The 8101-nt window shown below is 29.2% G+C and overlaps 1 long non-coding RNA gene across 2 annotated transcripts; it reads left to right on the forward strand.

The window, feature by feature from the left end:
• The first annotated feature begins 2241 nt into the window (after positions 1-2241).
• LOC136220607 (uncharacterized) lies at positions 2242-5106 on the forward strand. Of its 2 annotated transcripts, XR_010684598.1 has the most exons (6): positions 2242-2586; positions 2981-3094; positions 3174-3537; positions 3859-3929; positions 4174-4270; positions 4957-5106. It is a non-coding gene; the product is annotated as an uncharacterized lncRNA (long non-coding RNA). The 2 variants fall into 2 exon arrangements; XR_010684597.1 differs by lacking the exons at positions 2242-2586; positions 2981-3094; positions 3174-3537 and adding an exon at positions 3580-3773.
• Positions 5107-8101: the final 2995 nt, after the last annotated feature.

Genomic DNA, 8101 nt, shown 5'->3' on the forward strand with positions numbered 1-8101 from the left:
TATTTCATTTAATTAGTAAACGTAATAAAATTACAATTACTAATTGCAAAAATAGCTTCAACCTTCCATATTTTTGCATGCGACTTATAAACACATTACACGAACTAAAATGATATATTAGCGGATTTTTGGATGGTCATAGTTAAGCTGCTAATCCAACAACGATATAAATTATTTAGAACTATTACTATATCCTACTATATTTTTAAATTACATCATTAACATATGTACATAGTAAAATTACATATGATCCGAAAGCACAATACAAAATTACTAACCCAATTTGGTTAATATATAGTTATAACACAAATTTTTTTGAGTTGAGTTAGAGTTGACTCATTTCATATCAACTCGATAATTGATATGACATGAACACGACACTAACTCAATAATAAGAAAAAAATTTAGAATACTCTAGGAGTAATACACCTAACAAATCAATTAATGTCACATGTACATTTTTTCCTTACACAAATCATCTCCCATGAAGTGGTATGTACAATTATTTTGACTGATTGGTGTATTACTCGATAATTGCTTTTGACTTCCAACGTTAGGGGTAAAATTGCACCATTTTAGACGTCAGGGATAAAATGGCTCCTGGCCCAAAACATTAGGGGTATTTTTGCATCTTAACCCTTCTTTTTTTTTTTATAAATTGTTAGTTATTATTTTTTTTAAATGTAAAAATTGTTAGTGATATTATAGAACAAAAGACAAGATTTGGAAGGGTTTTTTTTTAAGAAAAGAATAGGAAGAGTTAATAGTAAGAAAAAAATTGGAAAAATCAATTTGTTTAAGAGTGAATTGAATGTGGTTAATGACATTTTTATAAGGGAAAATTACCCAGAAAATTCATATTTTAAAAACTATTTACAACTATGACAAGTTATAATTTTGGATTATATCAAACTAGTAAAATCAGTACTTTTAATATATTTTAAGGATTAGAGTTTATAAATTAGAAGTCTAGAATATATTTTCTAAGGTTTATAATTTCTGAATTTGAGTCTATAATTTTTAAATTATGGTATAAAATCATAATATATAAAGAGAATAATGACATATTAAGAATTAAGTTTAGTGATATGACTTAGTTGTAATTTTGTACTTAATTATGATATTCATATATTTGACCCTTTTTATAAAGGCAAATGACATTAGAGTTTTTTTTTTTTGAAGTGGTTTGGTATTAATACCACAATGAAATACTTTTTTCATCTTCTAACATTTAAGCATAACTCATAGTTTTTTTTTCTATTTAATACGTTTATATCGAGTCATGATTACCCATCGTTTGACCATATATAATGACAAAAAGCATGGCTAGATTTATAGTTATTATGTAGTCTCTGTATCAAGTTATGATTGCCCCCCGTTTGATCATATATAATGATCCTATATTAGGTGGGGAGTTTATAGGAAGGTCCTGGTCCTCCAACTCACTAAAAGAACCTTCCATATACTAATGGACACACTACAACAAATCATTATTTGTGCCACGAATTATGCCACGTGAATTCAAATTTCGTGGCATATTTTAATTTAGCCACGGAAAAAATAGATTCCACTACAAACTTATGACCACTTGTTGTATTTATGCCACGGGTAATTTTTTTCTGTGGCAAACATATACTTATGCCATGAATTTTGCTACAGTATTTTTTTTTCCGTGGCTAAATCTATTTATGCCACGGAAAAAAAAAATTACTCGTGGCATAAAATTACTTATACCACATGTAATTTATTTTATAAAAATTGTTCTAAAATTAATTTTAATATGTTAATTTGTTGCATTTTTTCTATGTGGAGGGAAACTACAAAAATTCGTTTGGATTAATCTGAAAATGACACGATATTTTGAAGTCGTGTTTGTATCAAACCACTAAACACAAAATTAACACGAAAATAAATACTTACAAAGTTTTGAATGATTAGTTTTTTAATTACAATATCTAATTAATTAAAACAAAACTTATCAAAATTATTGCATTTAATAAAAATAGGAGAAAGTTATACTATCTTTGAAAAATTAGCTTTTTTTTTTTTTTGGTAAACTACGAGGCCCCATTTGAAAAATTAGCTAAATCAACATTTGTAAAGTATTATTTTATTAATTAAGTGTATACAAATTATAAAGTTTTAAATTGATGAAAATTTTAATATTTATTACTGGATTTCGTCCTAACCTTTTAAAATCCAATTACATGCCTTCAGCACTTGCAATCCTTATCCCTTCAACTTCCCCCCTCTATTATTTCCAAACAGTTTTTCTTTCCCGCTTCTATTTTTGAGAAATTTCCCTCTTCAAACTCCATTCCCCCTCTACTCTTTGGCTCTCAAGTGTCGGATGGCCTTCGATTGTACACTGATTCGTTTGTTTGTCCTTCTCCGAAACGCATGCTTCTCTTATCTTGAGTTCCGTCGGCCACCGACTGTGATTCAAACCCTATATTCGTAATGATTTCTTGCAATTGGATCCTCAAGCGGCAACTAACCCTCAGAACATGTAAGAACTGCAAACCCGATTTTACCCTTCCCTAAATCACCCTCACGCTTGTCGCTTCCACACTGCACATTTTCGAGGTAATTCATATAATCCAGTTTCCAATTTGTTATATTATGTTTGTTGTTTCAAACTATGACGCCTGGTATTTAATTATCCATTAATTAGCTATTGCACTTCAAACCAGTTTCGTTTTGTCATAATGCTGAGTTCCTTAATTTCATGTTAATTTTACTAATACTTCATTCTGCAATTCATTGATTCCTTCTCTGCTTCTGTTTTTTTCATTATATGGATGTTTAAATTCATTATGAATATAAAGAAAGGGATTCCCTATATATGTTAACTGTGTGTAAAATCAATTATGGTTGATGTGATTTCATCTTTTTATATGTAACAGTTTATCTTGGGTTTTTTTCTCTATCTTTCATAAAATAATTACCTTGAATCACCTTATTCTTATTCTAATTTCAGTTTTTACCCTTTGGACTATTGCCACATTGATATGATATGGAAGAGAAAGATGCAAGGACATATGATCTTGCTGCCCTCAAGTACTGGGGCCCTTCCACCCACATTAATTTTCTTGTAAATTTTGAAACCCCTTTCATGAATTAGTATAATCTTTCTCGAGATATATCTTAATCTTAGTTTTCGTTTTGTTTAGCTGGAAAAATACCAGGATGAGCTGAAGAGATGAAGAATAGATGAGCCGTCGGGAATAAGTTAATCATTTAAGACGGTAAAGACAATTTTTTTGCTTAATTACGAGAATGGTTAGTTAATTAATTGATTTTTTCCCTATTTCTATGGAGTAAAACATTTGGTTCTCTAGGAGTGATTCAATTTATAGAGGAGTAATAAGGTTTTCATTAATCTTATTGCATGGTTTCACAAGAAGCCCCTTCTTAATAGTATAAAGTTAGCTCATTGTTCTAACTGTCATATATCTATGTTATGGAGACATCACCTGCATTGAAGATGTCAAGCAAGGATAGACAGAGTCACTGGAAACAAGGACATTTATCTTGGTACTTTCAGTGAGTTCTTTCTTTCATTTTTTATATTTGATAGATTTATATTCTGATATCAAGTTCAAACTTTTATTGGAATCTTGGTGAGTATAAAGCTTATACTTTTTTTTTATAACATTTGCTGCATGTTGTTTCCACTAAAGACTAGTAATGCTTTTATAAGGCGATGATGGCCTTCTAATTTGGGGCTACTTGATGCATGCTTCTAATTGTCAACTACAATCTAACTTTCTGTAAGACTGTCTTTTTTTATGTTATTTTATCTGATAAAGTGGAATCAAAGTAATTTTATGAGTGAAAGAGATCATTTTATTTCAGGCTCAATGGCTTTGTTCTTCTGCTCAATCAGAACCTTCATTCTCTCCCTTAATCTCTGAATTGTCATTAAGGTTTCTCCTATCTATCCTCATTTTGTGCTTATTATGCATATCATCTTCTGTTAGTTATAATTGTTATTCTTTTTCTTATTTAGTTCATTTTTCTAATTTTTTGCTTATTGCAATTATTTGTGGGTTATGCATTGGTTAAAAATGTCAATTTTAACCAAGTTTGTGTTTTGAAAGTAATTACAATGTAAAATCAAGTCTTGAACTTAAATTGCTTTTGTTTTTGGATTTATTATTTTGGGTTTAGTTGGTCAATATTTTCAACCTAAAAAGAAACGCTAAAGAAAAGCATTGAGGAAGATGGAGCAGACAATTCCTTTGAGGCATCACACCACATAAAGCTAGTAAGTTTAATACCTTTTTGCTTTTCTTTCATTGAAAGTATTGAAAGATAGAAATATAAAAAGGAATATCATGATAACAATGTGGTATTATTAGACGATTGGTTACTAGAGCTTTGTTCTTTTTTTACTTCTCTGTTTTCATGGAGAAACCAGAGGATTTAGTTATTGCTGGAAGATTTTTAGCTCCCTATTATGTGCTAATTAGTTGGCTTGATCTTTCAATATGGGATTTTTTAATCAGTGATGATGATATGAACTCACAATTAATATCCAATTCCAAAAAATTTGAAGCCTTATCTTGGTGTAATTTCAATTATATTGAATTATTATTTGATTAATTGAAAAGTGGATCAATTACTCTACTTCTGAAATTGTAGACTTGTATGCTTATCTTGTTTATTTTCCATACAACTTTTGGGCATATCGTACAATGTTATTATTCATGCATACAAGCAATGTTAAGTCTATGGAAGTGGTCTGTACTATAACTTCTTAGTCAATTGTTGGTTGTGCTACGTGGTTTTCAGTATAATATACAACTATATGTTATCTTTTTAATAGAGCATAGAAGGTGAAAAGTATGATAGTTTGGTTTAGCCTTTGCGAATTCATAGTATTTTGTGATCATGTTGTGCTTCTTTGTCGTTTTTGTATAAATTACTACAATGTATAGCATATTTTCTTAGTATTGCAGGTAAAAAGAAGTTCGAAGAGCTAGTATCTCCATCCGCAACAAATGAATGTTGTTAACGTGATCAATATTTATAGAAGTTATAAGAGATTGGATATTGTATTTTATTTGATAGATATATATTTTTACTGTAAATATTTATATTAGGGGGATATAAAGTATTTGATTCAGATGTCAATTGCACAATATTCAATATGTATATAAATAGATCTAATGACACCAATAAATTCTATGCCTCGACTTGTTTCATATTTGAATCTATTAATATTTTTTTCACAGTTTAAATTGGGTTAAATATGGCCAACACGAATTACAAAGAAAAAAGAAGAAGTTTGCCATGATTATATTTGTGGCTAAGCAAGATTTCTAGCCACAAGTGTTTTATCTTTGCTACGGTTATACTTGTGGCTCAATAAGGTTTCTAGCCAAAAATATTCTATTTTTTGCTACGGTTATGTCCGTGGCTAGCTAGAATGAATTACGACAGGCTGCTTTGTTTTGCCACGAGTATTTTAATTTTGCTACGATTTTTCCTGTGGCAAATGGATATGATTAGCCACGAATTTTTTCGTGGCATAAAAATCAATTTAAGCCACAACCATGATTTTCCGTGGCAACTACCTAGCCACGCTCACTTGCGCCACGGGAGTAGCTACCTTGAATTCTCGTGGCTAAATAGTATAGCCACAGAAATATCACACTTGTGCCACGATTCTAATCGTGGCGCAAGTGATGATTTGTTGTAGTGACACATGTCCTTCACTTATAACAGCTCATCAAATAAAAACTCTCTTTCACGGCAAAACACGTTCTCCATCTCCCTCCTCCATTTTCCGTGACTCCGATTGCCTCACTCAGATTGCCGCTGCTGATGAAGTCTTGTTGCCGATCTCCACCGTTCTCTTTCAACCTGTTTATCAGTGTAGTGAGACCTGTCACTGATTGATTTTCCCTTCGTCAAATTCTCTTCTCCGTTTGCTTCTTAACCATTCCACCTCTCTCTCTCTCTCTCTCTCTCTCTCTCTCTTTTTTTTTGTCAAAGTGTCTAAAATGTTTACTATGTTACTAATATAGTTAGAAATAATAACCACAAAAATGTGCAAAACTACTTCAGTTTATCGACAAATTAATATGTTTGGAAATGTCTGATATGACAGTTTAATAATTGTCAAGTTAGTTCATTCAAATTTTCTATTATATAGCAGTAGTGGCAGAACCAGGACATTAGATGAGCCGAGGTTCAACTTAATGAAACAATCGTTGTTCATCGACGAGTCATTTAAAAAAAATTAAAACTTCATAGTTAAACCTTATTTCTATCTTTTATTCCTATATATCTTACCAATAACAACCTAGGAATGATAAATTTATAGGCGATCAATTACTCGATATGTAATTATAAGGTGTGGGCTACTGTTACTTTGTTGTAAACAAAGTAAAATTTACGTTGCTGTGATCACCATTGATTTGATACTAGAATAAAATATAGTAATGATGGATTCAATTAGTTTTAAATTGGTAACTGTTTCATCCGGTTACAATTTTTTTTAACTAACCTCCTTCCTCAATTACTTTTCCTTCCCCACTAATGCTTCGATTTTTTTTATTGGAGTTTGATAGGTTGTTATTCTCATCCCACTCACAATTTGACTTAAACTGTTAAAAGAAAAAAAATTACTAATGTTGGCAAAAATTCATAAACTAGCTTCAAAAGTATAAAACCAAAAAGTGAAATCACTAATTATGGAAAAAATCACTTAAAACCTTTAAATTTTACCAAAAATAATTCAGTTTACACATTATTCACATGAAATCATACTTAATTTTAGTAAATTATTAGTATTTATTATTATCCAAAAAAATCATTAATTTCATGTGAAATTTAAATCCTATATTATCAGAAGTAATTCATGTAAATCCACCAACTTTGCGAAAAATCAAGTTTCAGGCAAAACTGAACTTATCCTCTATTGTTAGATTTTATTTACGTAAAAAGCAAATTATGAACGTTAAATAGAAACCTTGTGAAAATAGAGTTTTACATAAAACCTTTGGAATTAACGCAAATCTTTTATTTTTAGATATAATTATGTATAGTTTGACTAAATTACGTAATCTTTTTATTTTAGGGGGGAAAAATTCACAAACCTTGTGAAAATAGAGTTTTACGTAAAGCCTATGAATTTTACGTAAAGCTTTTATTTTTAGACATAATTTACGTAAGGTTTGACTAAATTTACGTAACCCTTTTACTTTACGAGAAAAATCCACAACCATTGTGAAAATTAGAGTTTTACATAAAACCTTTGAACTTTACGTAAATATTTTATTTTTAGATATAATTTACGTATAGTTTGACTAAATTTATATAACATTTTTATTTTAGGAGAAAAAAATTCACAAACCTTGTGAAAATAGAGTTTTACGTAAAACCTATGAATTTTACGTAAATCTTTTATATTTTGATATAAATGACGTTAAGTTGGACATAATTTACGTAACCTTGTTATTTTAGGAGAAAAAATCCACAAACCTTGTGAAAATTAGAGTTTTACATATAAAACCTTTGAACTTAACGTAAATCTTTTATATTTTGATATAATTTACGCAGAGTTTGACTAAATTTACGTAATCTTTTTAGTTTAGGCGGAAAAAATTCACAAACCTTGTGAAAATAGAGTTTTACGTAAAACCTGTGAATTTTACGTAAATCTTTTATTTTTAGACATAATTTACATAAGATTGACTAAATTTACGTAAACCTTTTACTTTAGGAGAAAAATTCACAAACATTGTGAAAATTAGAGTTTTATGTAAAACCGTTGAACTTTAAATAAATCTTTTATTTTTAGATATAATTTACGTATAGTTTGACTAAATTTATATAACCTTCTTATTTTAGGATAAAAAATTCACAAACCTTGTGAAAAATTGAGTTTTACATAAAACTTTTAAACTTTACGTAAATCATTGATTTTTAGATATAATTTACGTAAAGTTTGACTAAATTTACGTAATCTTGTTACTTTAGGAAATAAAATCCAGAAACCTTGTGAAAAATAGAGTTTTACGTAAAATATTTGAACTTTACGTAAATCTTTTATTTTTAGACATAATTTACGTAAAGTTAGACTAAATTT

Source organism: Euphorbia lathyris, chromosome 2, assembly GCF_963576675.1.
Source record: "Euphorbia lathyris chromosome 2, ddEupLath1.1, whole genome shotgun sequence".
NCBI lineage: Eukaryota > Viridiplantae > Streptophyta > Magnoliopsida > Malpighiales > Euphorbiaceae > Euphorbia > Euphorbia lathyris.